Here is a 17,502-nt window from a genome sequence, read left to right as displayed (position 1 = left end):
AGAAAGGAATTTGGATGAGAAAGACTGGGTGTAGAAAGATCAACTCAAGATTAAGACACAAAAACTGTAACCCAGAAAAGAGCTGATGTTGCTTTGGTCCAGGCTAGCAATGCTGAAAATTATGAGGAGTGGTTAGATTGGAAAAACACCTTGGAAGTAAAGCTAACAATGTTAGAAGTAAAGGAAACAGACAATCCAAGAAGAATCCTGAGTTTTTTTATCATACAATTGGGTGGGTTCATGATCTAAGCCACAGTCAGCTCCCAGTCTTGTTTTTGCTGACTGTGTAGAGCTTCTCCATTTTGGCTGCAAAGAATATAATCAAGCTGATTTCGGTGTTGACCATCTGGTAATGTCCATGTGTAGAGTCTTCTCTTGTGTTGTTGGAAGAGGGAGTTTGTTATGACCAGTGCATTTTCTCGGCAAAACTCTATTAACATTTGCCCTGCTTCATTCTGTACTCCAAGGCCAAATTTGCCTGTTACTCCAGGTAACTCTTCACTTTCTACTTTTGCATTCCAGTCCCCTATAATGAAAAGGACATCTTTTTGGGGTGTTAATTCTAGAAGGTCTTGTAGGTCTTCATAGAACCATTCAACTTCAGCTTCTTCAGCATTACTGGTTGGGACATAGACTTGGATTACTGTGATATTGAATGGCTTGCCTTAGAAATGAACAGAAACCCTTCTGTCATTTTTGAGATTGCATTCAAGTACTGCATTTCAGACTCTTTTGTTGACTATGATGGCTACTCCATTTCTTCTAAGGGATTCTTGTCCATGGTAGTAGATATAATGGTCATCTTAGTTAAATTCACCCATTCCAGTAAATTTTAGTTCACTGATTCCTAAAATGTCAATGTTCACTCTTGCCATCTCCTGTTTGACCACTTCTAGTTTGCCTTGATTCATGGACCTAACATTCCAGGTTCCTATGCAATATTGCTCTTTACAGCATTGGACTTTACTTCCATCACCAGTCACATCCACAACTGGGTGTTTTTGCTTTGGCTCAGTCTCTTCATTCTTTCTGAAGTTATTTCTCCCCTGATCTCCAATAGCATATTGGGCACCTACTGACCTAGGGAGTTCATCTTTCAGTGTCCTATCTTTTTGCCTTTTCATACTGTTCATGGGGTTCTCCAGGCAAGAATGCTGAAGTGGTTTGTCATTCCCTTCTCCAGAGGACCACGTTTTGTCAGAACTCTCCACCATGACCCATCTGTCTTGGGTGGCTCTACAAGGCATGGCTCATAGTTTCATTAAACTAAAGAGCCTCTTGATGAAAGTGAAAGAGGAGAGTGAAAAAGTTGTCTTAAAACTCAACATTCAGAAAACTAAGATCTTGGCATCTCGTGCCATCACTTCATGGCAAATAGATGGGCAAACAGTGGAAACAGTGACAGACTTTAAATTTTTGGGCTCCAGACTCACTGCAGATGGGGACTGCAGACATGAAATTAAAAGATGCTTGCTCCTTGGAAGAAAAGCTATGACCAACCTAGATAGCATATTAAAAGCAGAGATATTACTTTGCCAACAAAGGTCCATCTAGTCAAGGCTATGGTTTTTCCAGTAGTCATGTATGGATGTGAGAGTTGGAGTATAAAGAAAGCTGAGTGCCAAAGAATTGATGTTTTTGAACTGTGGTGCTGGAGAAGACTCTTGAGAGTCCCTTGAACTGCAAGGAGATCCAACCAGTCCATCCTAAAGGAAATCAGTCCTGAATATTCATTGGAAGAACTGATGCTGAAGCTGAAACTCCAATACTTTGGCCACCTGATGCAAAGAACTGATTCATTGGAAAAGACTCAGATGCTGGGAAAGATTGAAGGTGGGAGGAAAAGGGGACGACAGAGAATGAGATGGTTGGATGGCATCACTGACTCAATGGACATGAGTTTGAGCAAGCTCCAGGAGTTGGTGATGGACAGGGAAGCCTGGTACGCTGCCATCCATGGGTTCGCAAAGAGTCAGGTATGACTGAGGGACTGAACTGAACTGAATTGGGTGGGTGGTGGTGCCATTAATTAAAACAAGTAAAATAAGAGGTGAGAGGCTTCCCAGGTGGGGCTTTGGTGAGATGTAGGAGATGCAAGTTCGATCCCTATGTTGGGGAAGATTACCTGGAGGAGGAAATGACAACCCACTCCAGTATTCTTGCCTAGCAAATCTCATGGACAGAGGAGCCTAGCAGCCTACAGTCCACGGGATCACAGAGTCAATACGACTGAGCACATTTATAAGAGGACAGGGTTGAAGAGAGGAAATGGCAATCAAGAGTTGAGTTTTGGCCTTATTAAAATGATGATAAGACATCCAAGAGCTATAGCATAGATCATCAGATCCATGAACCTGAAACTCCTTGGCATCTGATCTAAAAAGGGGTACATCTTTGTACTTCATCACCATACATCATTTCATTTAATCTGTTAGTGGTAAGGTACACAGAGTAAATATTATGCCCATTTTTCAGGAAGAACACTGAGCCTCAGAGACTGAGTTAGTGCTCCTAAAGGCTCAGCAACAGGTAAAGCACTGGGAATAAAAGCACCTCCTCAAAACTTAGTGCCCTTTCCACCATTCTATACAGAAACTAAGGAACCTACAGATTGACCAGTGACCACAGAACTTGGAACAAAATGTAAGTTATGGAATGTGGTGGTTGAAGATGTCTTTGCTCCTGATGACAGGAGATCTTACGGGGACAAAAAAGTGAGACTACAACAAACGTTTCTGAGGTCTGTGAAGAAAGGTCCTAAGTCCACAGAAGCCAGCCCTTCAGATAGGTGAGTGTCCCGAAATAGACCCTGGGGTTGGGGGCTCCCACTGCAGTTTTCACTTCCACGAGCCCCCAAGTTGCACTTCCCCACAGACCTGGTGGTTACAGAAAGTGCCCCAAGGTGGGAGGGCTGTCGGTCAAGTCTCTCCATCAGCTCTGCCTGCCTGCAAACATACGTTAGCACAGGAACTTCGAGTGCAGACCTCACCAGAAGGCAACTGGCTTACAGCAAGAGATTTGTATTAGCTCCATCACCTGCTTCGCAGAGTCGGGGTCCAGGTCTGGACCAAAGCACCCTGTGTTTCCTCTGGGTCTTCCCAGCAACCTAACCAAAAGGACTAGGTGGACTGTGCACTTCACTTAAGCTTCTTAAGTTTTCTTAAAAAAAAAAAAAAAAATCTAGACTTTTAGAGGAATCTAGAACTCAAAGCTGAATGACTTTGTTATGATTTAAACAAGTCAAATGCCATTAGTTAACCATCTTCCTTGGGTTTCTGTCTAGATTAAAGGGAATGTAAGCTGTTTTTAGCCTTTGTATCTGTCCTAAATCTATGCAAACAGATACGATGGGGAGCAGCAGATACAAGCACTTAATTGTGAGACACGCCCTTGACAAAGAGAGACCATAATAGGAGTTACACAGGAGAAGAGAGGGCAAGAGAGGAAGATAAGACGGCAGAAGGAAATGAATTACTTTCTCCTTGGCCAATCGTTTAAAATTCCATCCTGGCTAGTAGTGAAGGAAAGTCATTGCAGTGCTATAAATAGAAACTGAGCAGTCAGAAAATCCGTAATTTTATCCTTTTACATTTTCAAATTCCAACCAGGGTCCACATCCCACATCTTCCTCGCAATGTTCATAGAAAAAAAGTGATACGAAATACATTCTTCTAAATATTTCTGAGACAGTGTCAGTTGTAAGATTGCTTAAAATTTTAAAAAATCAATTACTGCATGATAGAGAATCATAAACCCCAACCAGAAAAGGAGAAGACAGCTGGGTATATTAATCAGTTTGAAAATCTTGGGTCAAGTATCGCAAGCACAGAATTATTCATTTATTCCCTCCTTCCTTCCTTTATTCTGCTCTCAGTAGCTGACGCCCTAGGGGGAGAGAGGCATGTGGTACAAATAGCTGTGTGACAATGTGGACAGTGATAACAACCACACAGCCCATGGGTAAGCGTCCTCCACCCCCAGCTCCTTCAAAAGGGGCAGAAACAGTTGAAGCAGCTGAGAAGCTATAAATAGTATTTAACTTCTATTTTTTTCTAACTCAGTTTTTTTTTCAATCATCTCTCCTGAAGCCCAGGTAGAATACAACATTGAATCTGGCTGGGGAAATGTGAGAAGGCTCCGGGACATGGCCTGGACCTTGACAACTGGGCTAGACTCACACCTGGTGGAAAAGCCAGGTTCTGTTTGTGCATGGATGGGGCAACAAAGGAGGAGTTGCTGTCATTCACCAGGCTCCTGGCAAGTCCTCACTTGCCAAAGAGGGTTGCTTGTAACTTTCCCTTGTACAGATGGGAAAATTGAGGCTGTGGGAGGTTAAACAGCAGCCCAGGGACACACAGCTAGTGAGCAGTGGGTGTGGACAATGGAGCCAGGCCCAAGCAGAAGATGTTTAATAAAGGCAGAGAGGGTAGGGTGTGTGCAGCCCCTCTTCAAGCAAATTCCCAGAGCCCAGGAGAATACTCCTGTAGGCGTTGGACAAGGAGCACATGGCCTGTGCCAACCTGGGTTTCCAGACCCGAGTGTATTCACTGCTAGTGGAAAAGTGGATCACCAGGACTCACTTGGATTGAACCTAATTCTTTCAAGCCCAAACAGAGTTCAAGCTCCAGTGCCAGGTCTGGGGAGACAGGACCTGTCCAGGAGGCCCTTAGATCCCAGCACACCGGTAGCACAAGGTCCTGCTAGCCAGCCAGGCTCTGAAACAAAGTGGGGGCCCCAGGCCAACCCCACCTTGCCTGGCTCCCCTCAGGGTCTCAGCCCCAAGGCTCCTGCTCCACTGTCCACTGGTCTTTGCTGGATCCAGGGGATCCCTCGGTCAGCCCCCATCCTCATCCACTTTAATCCTGCCTTGGGCAGGGCCCAGGCCTGGAGTGCCTTGGGGGATCCTCCAAGCCTTCTTATCCACCACCTCTCAGTAAGCCCACTAAAAGCCCAGTGAAGTCACCCTGGGGTGATGGTTCTGGGAAAAAAGGTATGAGCGGATTCCGCAGCTATTTGGCATAAACAGAGAACAGGGAGAAGGAGGAGACCCCCAGTCTCCAGCCTGGGTCCTGGGGACACAGAGGTGCCCTTGAGAAGGGTGGGCAGAGGCCCAGGCTGGAGGAGACATTTATGCTAGGAAATAGACATTAGCATCATGGCTCCAGAAGCAGGTTAGATCCAAAGCAGCTGATGCTCACATTTGGGGTGGGGGTGAGGGGGTCTTTTCAAACTTTGGTTTGTTTACTGCTCAGATTGTTTTATCTGCCACTTAACCATGACACAATGCCTCAGTCACAGTAAGGCTGTTAGCTGATTGTTGCTCAGCTTTTTTTTTTTTTTTTTTTTAATTTTTATTGGAGTATAGTTGATTAAAGATGTTATGTTAGTTTTAGGTGTAGAGCAAAGTGAATCAGTTATACATATAACTACTATTTTTTAGATTCTATTCTCATATTCATCTACTCAATGGACACGAGTTTGAGCAAACCCAGGAGAATAGTGAAGGACAGGGAAGCCTGGCGTGCTGCAGTCCATGGGGTCGCAAAGAGTCAGACACAACTTGGTGATTGAACAAGAGCAAAATTCTCATATGGGTCATTACAGAGCATGAGTGGAGTCCCTGGGCCGCACAGTAGGCTGTTTCTCACTTTTGAGGGAACCAGTTCCTTCCCAAACGACCATCTGTCCTTGTGATTCACTCTCATTCCCTGGGCTTCACTGCTTCAGAACACTTCTGCAATAAAGACATTCCAGTAGGTTGTAAGGTATACTTGGGGAAGAAAACAAAGATGGATTTTTTTTCTCCTTTTTCTTTTCTTTTTTTAGTGTTTACAAGAAAAAGCACTATCTTGATCTAAAGGGGAAAAAAATAAACGAAGAAAGAAACTTCTGGATGAATTGAGTTCAGCTCTGAAAGCCTCCATAGCTTCTTTATCTCCTCACGCGGGCTTTGTGCTCAGTCTTCAAATGGGGCATTTTACAACCTGAAAATCAATGGGACGGTTATCAGCGCTTGCCTCCTCCAAGGCAGAGATGAGGGGTTCAGGTGGGTGGTGGCCACACAATAGGGGACGGTAGGGGCAGTCTTGGACCCCGACTTCCTCCTAGGTGACACAGTGGCAAAGGTCCCTGTCTCGCAGGGAGGTCCTTCTGGGGCTGCAAGGCAGAGATGACCATGACGCTGGCTCTGCTCAGCCTTCCCGCGTGGCAGGTGCCGCTCCCGCAGCTGCTGTCCCCATACAGAGATCTCAGCCGTCAGCATGCCCAGCCCACAGTTCCTAGGTTCCTGTAACGTCCTGAGAAGGAAGGGAATCTGTCTCCTAGAAAGCTCGGCTTTGAGGCTGAAAACCAATATTGAGCAAATTTTTTTAAATGAGGAAAAGCACATCCCTGCCACCATAGGCACAACTGCAGGAGAACTTTCTGTGCTTCTCCCACTAAGCAGCCAACCCAGACCTGGAGACCCAGACAGACACCTCTTGCCTTGGAACCAGAGCGTGTTGGACCTCAGGCCCTTTGACTGCTCTGGGAAATCCTTATCATTTAAAAACTGGCTGTTTTATTGTCAGGTGACTCATCCTGGCTTCAGCTTCTCTTTCCTTCTAGATTAGGAGCCCATGAAAACAAGACTGTGTCATACCTTCCTTGGAATCTCTAACATAGGTAGCCTGTATTCCACACTCAGTAAATGTCTGCTGGTTGTCAACATTTTACTTGAGTATACCAAAGAGCCTCAGAATACAGGAAACTAACAAACTGGAAACTTCTCTGCGAGAAATTCACATTTGCAAAACAAAGAGGGTCTGCCCTTAAATACATTAGAAGTTCTAAACATGGACACGCAAAACGAACGCTCTGTTTGAAAAAAATCATTGTCCAGGCAAACCTCAAAGATATCACAGGCTCAGTTCCAGCCCATTGTGATACAGCAGACGCTGCAATAAAGTGAGTCACATGAATTTTACAGATTCCCAGTGCATATAAAAGTTATGCTTCTTCTCGGAGCCTTACCTAGTGAGAGAAAGATGGTCTGAAGCATTACCATGCTTGATGGTTAAAGGAAAACTGTACATGTGGTGAACACAGTTGTTGAAAAATTAAAACTCTACTTAAAAATAGTCACGTTGACACTCTAGTCTATTAAATATGCAATAGTACTATGTCTAAAAAATAATGTAAATACCTTAATGAAAAAACACTTTCTTGCTAAAAAATGTTAGCCATCATCTCAGATTTCAGACAGTCCTAGTAGAAACATCAGAGATCACAGATCTGAGATCTTCCTAACAAATACAACAATCATTTTAAAGCACTGGAAACATTGTGAGAATTAACAAAATGAGACACAAAATGAGCAAGTGCTGCTGGGAAAATGGTGACAGTAGGCACTCAAGGCAGGGTTGCCACAAACTTTCCATTTGTTAAAAAACAAACAACAAAAACGCAGGATCCCGAGGTGCAGAGAAGGAGAGGTGCCTGCGGGTGTTTCCAGCATCCTCTGTGCGCTTGCTCTAGCTGCTCAGCTAGGGCAAAAGCAACACAGGCGACTTCTTGTTCCTGGAGGACACACCCCGGACGGGGGCCCCACGAGCCATTTCAGGGTCATTTGCAGAAGCTCCTGAGGGCCACCATCTTCCAGAACCAAAAACAGGAAGGCTGCCTCCCCCTGCAGCCAGGAGCTCGGACTGCAAGCTTCCCCAGGTTTCTAGCAGGTGGCTTGGGTTGAGGGGAATTTGCGAGGGCCACAGAGTCAGAGCCCCTCTTTCCCCATGACCCCCAATCTGCGGCGGGTCTCAGCACAGAGAACCTCATCCCACGGCTTGGCAGGAGCCTCTGCTCAAGTCAGCGCTGGAATCCAATGAGCAAATCCCTGGGAACGGTCACTAACTTAATTCCTGAGACGTGAATGGCAGACAATGAGAAAAGGAGAGAAAGAGTGTGTCTCAGTGGAGACACAAAGAAGGCAACATTACCACGTCCCCGTTCAGACACTGGCCACTGGAGACTGCCCTCCATTGGCCACGCTGAAACAGGCCTGCCCAGCTAGCCCAGAACTCCTGCGCCATTTTTGCCTTTCATCTTTTGGGGAGTCAGGCCCAGGAATCAACCCAAGGTGCTAGTGTGATGTGTACACTCTTTGGGGTTCCAAAGACTGAGGTTCTCATCCCACTCTGTCTCACTCAGCCTGAGGCTCAGGGCAACCCACATCGTGGCTCTGAGCCTCACTCTGAACCTCGGTCTCCCCTCTTGCCCCCTGAGCTCGTTGCCTCTGGAGCTCTGTAGGTTTCCCTTCAGTAATAAAACCCTCTTTTTGTGAGAGAAACCTGCATCATTCGAATGAGAACAGCTTTCCCCAAAGACCCGTTGTGGTGGTTCATGTTAACAGTCAGCTTGCCTGGACCCTAGGGGCCCAGATATTCCGCTGAAGACTCTCTGTGTGTGTGTCTCTGAGGGCGCCTCCAGGTGAAATCAGCATTCGAATGGGTGGACTCTCCATAAAGCAGGTTGCCCTCCCGAGTGTTGGGAGGGGCAGGGCATTCAATCCGCTGAGAGTCCGGAGGAAGGGAGATCTGGGCCCTTTTTCCCTGAGGGCAGAGCGGGGACCTTGATCCCTGTCTGTCCGTGGTCCTGACAGCTCTCAGGCCTTCAGACTCAGATTGAATCACGCCTCCAGCTTCCCCGGGTGTCCAGCCTTCACACGGCAGGCCTGGGACTCTAATTGCACAAGGCAATTCCTTATAATCAATCAATCATCAATCAATCAATATTTTTTAAACTAATTTGGAGCAGAAGAAAAATAAGGCAAAGGCTGGGATCCCTCACCCCAGGACTCAGGAGCCTTGTTCTGTGGACTGCCTGATCTCAATAGATTAACACACCCTTTCCAGGGGGAATGGCTTCTCCAGGAAAACAGAGTGCATCCCACCCTGTTGGGAAGCTTTGCTCTTTGTCACAGCATCAAAGCCCACTTTCTGTTATGGTTAATTTCTGTCATGGTTCATTTAGGGTTAAAAAAAAAATCATTAAACACATGTCCTGAAATGCTGCAATAGAGCAGGAAATTGAAATGCCTTTTGTTCCAGCACTGAAGATTGACCAGCAAAGGGGGCCCTGGACTCCAGAAGCCAGCCATCCTGGGCTGCCTCGGGGTCGGCGTTGTGCGCCCGTGTTCTGGGGTGATCTACATTATACAAGCAACTACGGGACTTTCATTGTCTGCCTGTCTAAATCTGCCCTGCTGGAACTTAAAAAAGAAGTTACAGCATCTCTATAAAACTATTTGGTTTTAACTGGGTTGTTAAATTTGTTTGCTGAAGTCAGCTCGAAGGCATTAAGAACCTCAATGGCTCAGGGTGTCGGAGATAAATCCTGCAGTCATGTGTGGTGCTGGGGAAGAGGCATTTTGCAAACTTTGCCAACTCCCCAAAAAGGAGATTATATGTTTTGGGAGATAGGGCTCCTTCCTATGAGTGATGGTCATTTAGATTTTTTTTTTTAACACTGAAGGGCATGAAGTGTCTTCATAAACATTAACAAAAGTTTGTTGCAAAGCATGAGCCCCAAAGTGGGGGGTCAGCTGGCAGACTGGAACCCCAGGTGTGCACTGTGCCTTCTCCAGGGAGAGCAAGCTTGTCTCTCCCACAGGACACAAACTGTCTGCTTTCATGATTCGCAAAGAATTAGAAGCATTTGGAGTTAGCCCATCCATATTTTTAATTTTCTCTTGCACAGTAGCTGCATATTTGATGGCAACTAAGATAAGTCAAATACTAAATCAGTGATTTCTTGTCCTTTCCCGTGACTTATATTTGTGACATCATATCCGTTTCAAGGTAGCCAAACCCCTACAGCTGTTTGTTTCCAAAAGTAAGAAGAAATATGAGCCTATTAAATGCATTTCTAAAATTGATTTTATTTCCACTAGGGGCAGTTTTGCCCTCTGGCCCCTGGAGACACTTGATAATGTCGCCCTGTGTTGTCACTCCTGTGGAGAAGGGTACACACCAGCTCCTGGCAGAAGGCAGGGATGCTCCCAAACATCCTATGAGGCAGAGGACAGTCCACAGCCAGGATTCACCCTGCCCAGAAAGTCAACGGTCCCAAGGGCGATGCAGCTGATATCTCAACAGGAACTCCTCTTCTTACAGAAAATAGGAGAGAGCATTCCCCGTGCTCTTAAGGACTGGCTGCCCCATACCGTGGACGTGCAGTGCAAGATGTGTGAATCTCTGGATTTTGGTTTTATGGCACCTCAGTAACAGCTCTTTTAAATAGAAGACATGCATTAACAAATGACTGTGTTCACCATTTGCCCTCCTCAGAAACCTGGTCTGCATGTACAATGCTCAACATTTAAAAGCGGCTGCCTAGAGAGAAACACACACTTACTCTGACAGTTTCCCTTCTGACGAAGGGTCGGGTTCCCACTTTCAGCACACATTGTTTCTTGAGCATCCGCCACTCTCCAGGTGGGAGCCAGAGGCCCCCTTTGCGTCCCTTCCTCTCTGCAGGGCTCAATATGGCTTTGGAAAGAAGGAAGCCACTCGGTCCTCAGAGCAGGCACATGGATTGTTTGGTGATGGTGAAGGTTTAGTTGCTAAGTCGTGTCCAGTCTTGCGACCCCATGGACTGTAGCCTGCCAGGCTCCTCTGTGGGATGCTCCAGGCAAGAATACTGCAGTGGGTTGCCATTTCCTTCTCCAGGGGATCTTCCGAACTCAGGAATCGAACCCAGGTCTCCTGCACTGCAGGCAGATTCTTTACCAACTGAGCTACAAGGGAAGCCCCCATCTCTTGTTTAGTCCTGACCATCACAGAGGCCTTTTTGTTGTGTCAGTTTTATGAGAAGAAACACTTTTTAAATAACTTTTAGTGTGTGTGTGCTCAGTAGCTTCAGTGTGTTTGACTCTTTGTGACCCCATGGACTACAGCCTGCCAGGCTCCTCTGTCCATGGGATTCTCCAGGCAAGAATACTGGAATGGGTTGTCATGCCCTCCTCCAGGGGATCTTCCCCACCCAGGGATCCAACCTAACATGTACCTTGCGTCACCTGCATTGGCAGGCCGATTCTTTACCCCTGAGCCACTGGAGAAGCCTAAACCTTAGAGTATCCCTTAATAAAAGAGTAATTGGCAGCCAATAATAACATTAGACTTGAAGACACAGAAAGAACCATGGTGAAATCAAATTGTTTGCATGAAGGAAAAGTGCAAAACCTTAGAAAATAGATCTTTAGTAAAGAAATAGGATGAAAAGGAAGCCTAGCTCTGCAAATAGAGCATAAGGAAAGCTAATCAAAGGCAAGATGCTCCAGGAAATGTAAATTTTACGGTTTCCATAAGGAAGGTGATATGCTTCCGGTATCCAGAGAGCTAGCCCAAATACGACAAGGGTTCATGGTCAAGAGGCGAGCTGGTAAATAGGAAGCTTTGTTCTAATTTTCCATCTCTAAATTTAGCTTCATGGCAGCACACAACTCAGTGTTTTAAATGTATGTCAGAGGAGCTTTATTAAAGTCTAAGCTGACTTGATTCATTTTGTTCTACGCTGTAAAATATGAGAGAGATGTTGCGTAGCTCATGATTTACCTGTTCAGTTGGTAATTGATCTCACATTATTTGTTTCTGGGAGCACAATTGGATCACTTTTAAATGTTTTGAAAACAGTGTAGAAAGCCTCACGGGGAAGTGCGTGGGGCTCCAGGTAACAGATGCCGGGCCCCAGAAGACGGTGGCTGACGGGTCTGCGTCAGCACCGGGGTGAGATGGCGCTGCAGGGCTAGAATCAGAAGATGCTCTGAAAATAAAGCCAGCTGGCCCTTAGTTGTGCTCACTGCCCCACAGCTCTCTCCCCTGCCCCCTTGCTTGACGCACAGGAGGGGGCTGGCCACAGTCCTTTCAAACAGACTCAGCTAGACCCAGGAGGAGGCTCGCACTGCCCCTGAGCCTCAGAGTGATGGGCTGATCTTCCTTGAGTGCTGTTTTTTCATCAGTAAGATGGAATTCTAGCGCCGGCCTCACGAGCCTCCTGGGAGGATGTAAGGAGACCCAAGAGCATCTCCTGGTGTGGTGACTGTCACAGTCCACCAGCCACTGCCCGTGGTCACTTCCCTCATTCCTGATGACATTAGCTGAACCACCACCTCCTTGGAGGAAAGCTGTCCTCTCACCCCTCCCCTCCACGTCCCCAAGAGTGACTCACAAACGCATGGCTTCTGTAACCTTTGGGGTCTGATTTGGCTTTTAATGCCCCAGGACCAGACTCACAGCTAGATTGCCATCCTAGACCATAAAGAACAGAAGTCACCCGAATCAGCACCTCCCATGTCAGGAAGCAGCTCTGCTCCCCCAGAAAATAAAAGGCTCATCACAAAATAATACCCAAAGCAATGCTCCCCGAGTGCCATTTGGGTGTACAATCTCCTACCAGGCCCTGCACCCAAATTAAAATGTTTGAAAAAGGCAGCGTTTCTGCTACTAACTAATTTGGTTATCTCAGGCAATCCGAGAAAAGGTCAAGGTAAGTATGTCATGTCTGAGCTTCATCCAAACTCCTGAGGGTGGATCCAGGGAGGAGGGGAGAGAAGGAGCCCCAGCACCCACAAACCCACCTAAGACCCCTCCTATTACACAGCCTGGATCTCCAGGTGCACAGGTGAAGACCAAAAGCTGGAGCAGGAAGAAATGGAGAGAAGACCAGGAGCTCAGGTCTGCCATGCAGGAGGGGAAAAGAGGTCAGAGGAAAACTCATCAAACACACTCCCGGACCCCAGGTTTCTTGCATGACTGTACTTTCTAGCAGGAGATGCCTAACACTACTGGCAGCCTAATTAGGTGTGAGGACACGAGAGACACCCTGATTTTTCCACTTCCTATGACGTGACGTTTAATTTTTCCATTCCCTTTTTAGAACTCTGAATGATGCTCTGAATGAAACGTCCATTGATGGGCCCTTCCCAGGCCTCACACACACTGTCCTGGGGACCTGAGTGACTCACAGCTCACTCATGCAGGAGCAAGCCGTTCACTCGCTATCCTCGCTGGGTTGCAAAGATTCCCAGCCCTATAGACTGGACCTGGAATCCAAACTTGCAAGATGACCCAAACTTGCAAAATTTGATCAGCACCAAGATGGCAACGATGTAAATTGTTGATGCCGAGGGAGAAAACGAGCTGAGAAGTAGAGAGTAGGTGTCTTACTTAAGGGGGTGGGCTAAGGTACATGGCTCCTTTTCCAACTTCTATAATGTTTTTGAGGTGGTCCCCCAAAAAAAACCTGTTCTAAAAGTGCGTTTTCTGTTGTTTTGCTGCTAAGTCACATCTGACTCTTTTTTTCCAGGCCAGCTCACAAATGCCCATGTGCTCTGATGACTGTGACTTCACACTCCTGTGGACCCTGGAGGGGCTTTTCATTCCTGCTTCTAGAAGGGGAAAGTCATTCTCCAGTCCAGAGCCTCTCAGCTCCCTTCTTCTGCAGATATAAGAGGCACCCAGAGCTTGAGGGAAGCCCTGGGAGTGGTTTCCTGGAGCCCTGGCTGAGAAGGGGAGTGTCCCTAACAAGCAGGTTGCCAAGCTGGAAGGCAGAGAGACCCAGACATCCCATGCACCAGCAAGAACTGATTTTGGCCAAGAATGTGCTTTGAGACCAGAGCATCCAGCTGTGGGGAGGCGGGGGCGGGGGGCAGTAATCTGGCCCCCTTGGCTGCCCTTCTAGCAAAACCCCCAGCATGTTCATCTGTGCCTGTGGCCCCAAGGATGGTGGAGCACCCCCACCCTGAATCTGGGCCCCTTCTCCTGCTGTGGGGCCGGGAGTGGGCAGCCCCTTTCCTGACCTGGGCTTCCAGCACAGTTGACCCCTCACTGCTCGGGCAAAACTCCAGGCCCACACTGCAACCAGGGCCCTTAGCATACCTCGGGCCTGGCTGTCCACGGAGGGGACTCAGGGACTCTGGTCCTCACCCCACCCACCTGTGGAATTCAGTCATCCTGCAGAAAACAGCTGGCCCACCAGGTATGCATAGCAGGAGGAGACTTCATCTTTCTCATCCACGTTGTCACCATTAGTGCCAGGACCCCTGCAGCCAGTGGTCCAGGCGGGCAGCACCGGGCTGGAGGAGAGAGGTGACCTCGGCCCCACCATGGGGCCTGGCTTCCCTTTAACAACTGCAGACTCACGTTAACCACAGGCTTCTCCTTCATCCGTGACTCTCACAAGCCTGTTTCAGTATGTTTTTCAGATACCGTTTAGTGAGATTTTCAACTCATGAAAGCAAATCACCTCTCACCTGTTCGCTCCACCCAGATGCCTGGTGGTGTGCCGACTGACAACTGTAAATCATCGTTCCACCCGCTGACTTTTGTCCTGCCAGATCTCTGTGTCTTTCATCACTTGCCATGGAGGTCAACGGCACCACTGCCTGTAAGTCCCTCGATACTCAGCATCTTCTGAAAAGGGCCATCTCTCTTTCTGAGTCAGCTAATAACGAAGTTCCAGAATGTGGGATGGATAGCCAGGGTCTCTGCTCTGTATCTACTGGTTGGAAACTCAATCTCACCCTCCCTTTCTAACATAGCTTCAGTTCAGTTCAGTTCAGTTCAGTTGCTCAGTTGTGTCCGACTCTTTGCGGCCCCATGGACTGCAGCATGCCAGGCCTCCCTGTCCATCACCAACTCCCAGAGTTAACTCAAACTCATGTCCATCAAGTTGGTGATGCCATCCAACCATCACATCCTCTGTCAGCCCCTTTTCCTCCTGCCTTCAATCTTTCCCAGCATCATGGTCTTTTCAAATGAGTCAGTTTTTCGCATCAGGTGGCCGAAGTACTGGAGTTTTAGCTTCAGCATCAGTCCTTCCAATGAATATTCAGGACTTATTTCCTTTAGGAAGGACCGGTTGGATCTCCTTGCAGTCCAAGGGACTCTCAAGAGTCTTCTCTTTGGTTCAGAAGTCATCTACTTGGAGAAGATGGGGAGACATTAAATGATGGATGACAGTTGACTTGACACTGGGCACCTGATGCTCTTCCCACCCTGGGTTGGTCACTCTAGAAGCATCTTCAGCTCATTTACTTACCTTAACCCCAAAACCCGGCACTGATGATGGGAATTGAGAGGGAAAAGGAAAATCTCGGGGAATGGTCAAGAGGGAAAGCGACTAGAGTGCTAACAGTTAAGCAAGAAATGATCTTGTGACTGTTTTCAGTAAAACAACTCAGAGGGTTCAGGGTATTCTTTTTGCTGGAGAGTGTGTTCACACGCCCAGCAAGCCCAGGTTCTCCCTACACTAAAGTCACAGTTTGGACAACAATGCCTAAAGGCCAGCCTTAGAGAAGAAAAAGGAGATCCCGCCCCACAGTGAATTCCTACAGTGGAAACCTTTCAGGTGGCTTTCTTCCCAATCACACGTTGTTCTGAGGCCACAGCTCTTATCCCTGTGTTTTGTTTTTTTTCATTTCCTCTTATTTCACCCACTTTCTTTTTTTTTTTTTGTATTTCCATCTTCTGCTTTCAATCCCAACCCTCCGCTCTGTGATGGGAAATGGCAGCCGCAGAGACTAGCAAGTCCCTTGAGCACTTGGGGCTCCCCAAAATATCATCATTTATTTGGAGTGGACTTGAGCCCCAAACCTATGTTTGAGCCAAAGTTCTTGCCATGAATGGCCCCAGTTTCTGAAGCTGTCCTTCCTGTGAGACTGGCTCTCCACCTGCTTCCAGACTCATGAACCACAGCTCGCTGTCTCCGAGGGGCTCTGGGCACCCTGGAGAACCTCCCAGGTACTTCCCAGGCTCATCCCTGTCACACAACGGCCCTGACAAGCCAGCCGGCTTCCGCTCCCTGTCCCCAGGCCACGCTCACATCCAGTGGGGGTCAAGGCTCCAAGCTGCTCCTCAGGTGACATTCTAGGACTTCCCATGGCCACTTCCGTGTGGTCACGGCTCTCCACCATCCTCTCCACCTGCATCCATATGCTGCCTCTTCCTTCCGATGCCCACCATCTTCCCCACGGTGTGACACCATGGTCTGACACCGACCAGATGAACAAATGTGCCCGCCAATCACCCCACTACCCACTCCTTGTGCAGCACCTAAAGTGTGCTGGAGAAATCAGTAGCGCGTGTTCACTGTCAGAGAAGGTAAACACCGAGGTCTGTCCTGGTCCCCCTGGGTCATCACGAGGTAAGTGGGAATGAAGTGGCCTTTGTCTCCAGTTCACCACTGAGGACGTCGCACCTCCAAGGCATTGGAGTGACTTGACAAGGACCACACAGCTAGTGATCAATTGTTCCTGTGCTCAAACCCAGGATCTCAGCTTTCAAATCCTCTAGTTCTTTGACATTACCCTGCCCCCACTGGCTGCTGGAAAGTGAGGAGATCAAGAACTAATATGGTCTTGACCTTCAAAACTGTAAGCTCACCTCAGGGCCAAAAGCAAGACAGGTGGGATAAATAGCAAGAACACAGACTGTGATCAGGGTCCGAGGAGTGGGTCCCTTACAGTGTCCAAGGATGGGAGGGGTCAAAGGCTGGAAAGAGCAAAATCAGACCTGGGTCTTAAAGGACACCCCCCAATTCATTCTTCTCTTCCATCATATTCATCACACTTATAATTGATAATGCTTATTGTTGGTTATATGCAAATTTTGATTATGAGCTATCATTGTAATTTACAATCACAAACTATAATCCCCATGTGTCCTGTGTACTACACGCCACTCCCCAGTACACTTTAAGCTCCATTACCATGTCCGGCACTTAGTAAGTGTTCAGTAAACATTTGCAAAATTAATGGATGGTTGCATCAAAGTCACATTCTTTCCTACTCCACACTTGAATGGAAGGCAGTCATCGTCACTGCAGAGTGACGCCCCTATGGGGAGGGGTTAGCTAACAGGCTGCCCAGGGTCGGGTTCAGGGAGACAGAGAGAACTCAGTACTGCAAGGCCCTCAGTGGGCAATTTCCATCTGCAGAAATGATTCAAAGAGAAGAGATTAAGACCCAGGAAGAAAAGCTAAAGGAACTATGATCATTGGAGCATAAAAAGGAAGAAAATCAACTGAGTAATTTAATAAAGAGCTTTAAGAATAACTCATTAGGCTTATTGCTCCTTCACTAAAGGAGGAAGATAAATTGCTTTTAAATGTCATTAAGGTAGACACAAACAAGGATTCGCTCTAATAAGGAAGAAAAAAAAAGAGGAACCCATTTCCTGAGAAGGTGTTTTTTCACAGCTTGCAGGCGTCTCGTGGTCCGAGACAAGGGCCAGGCATCATAAGAGCCCTTCAAATGTGGTTCGCCTGGATGTCATCAGGGAATTTAGGACTTACCAATAAGATCCTGAAATGAAAATCTTCTAATAAAAATATTGTTGTTCCAAATTAGAAAGTATTTTGTTTAAAAGTTATCCTTAAAGAAATTCCAATTCAAATGGTGCCATAACTACTACCCACTCCTCGGAAACTTGGGAGACAAACCACGTCAGTGTAGACACACTTGGGGAACTA

The sequence above is a fragment of the Bubalus bubalis genome, chromosome 12 (assembly GCF_019923935.1).
Source record: "Bubalus bubalis isolate 160015118507 breed Murrah chromosome 12, NDDB_SH_1, whole genome shotgun sequence".
Lineage (NCBI taxonomy): Eukaryota > Metazoa > Chordata > Mammalia > Artiodactyla > Bovidae > Bubalus > Bubalus bubalis.
The sequence above is the reverse complement of the archived record's forward strand: the minus strand, read 5'-3'. Positions refer to the sequence as shown.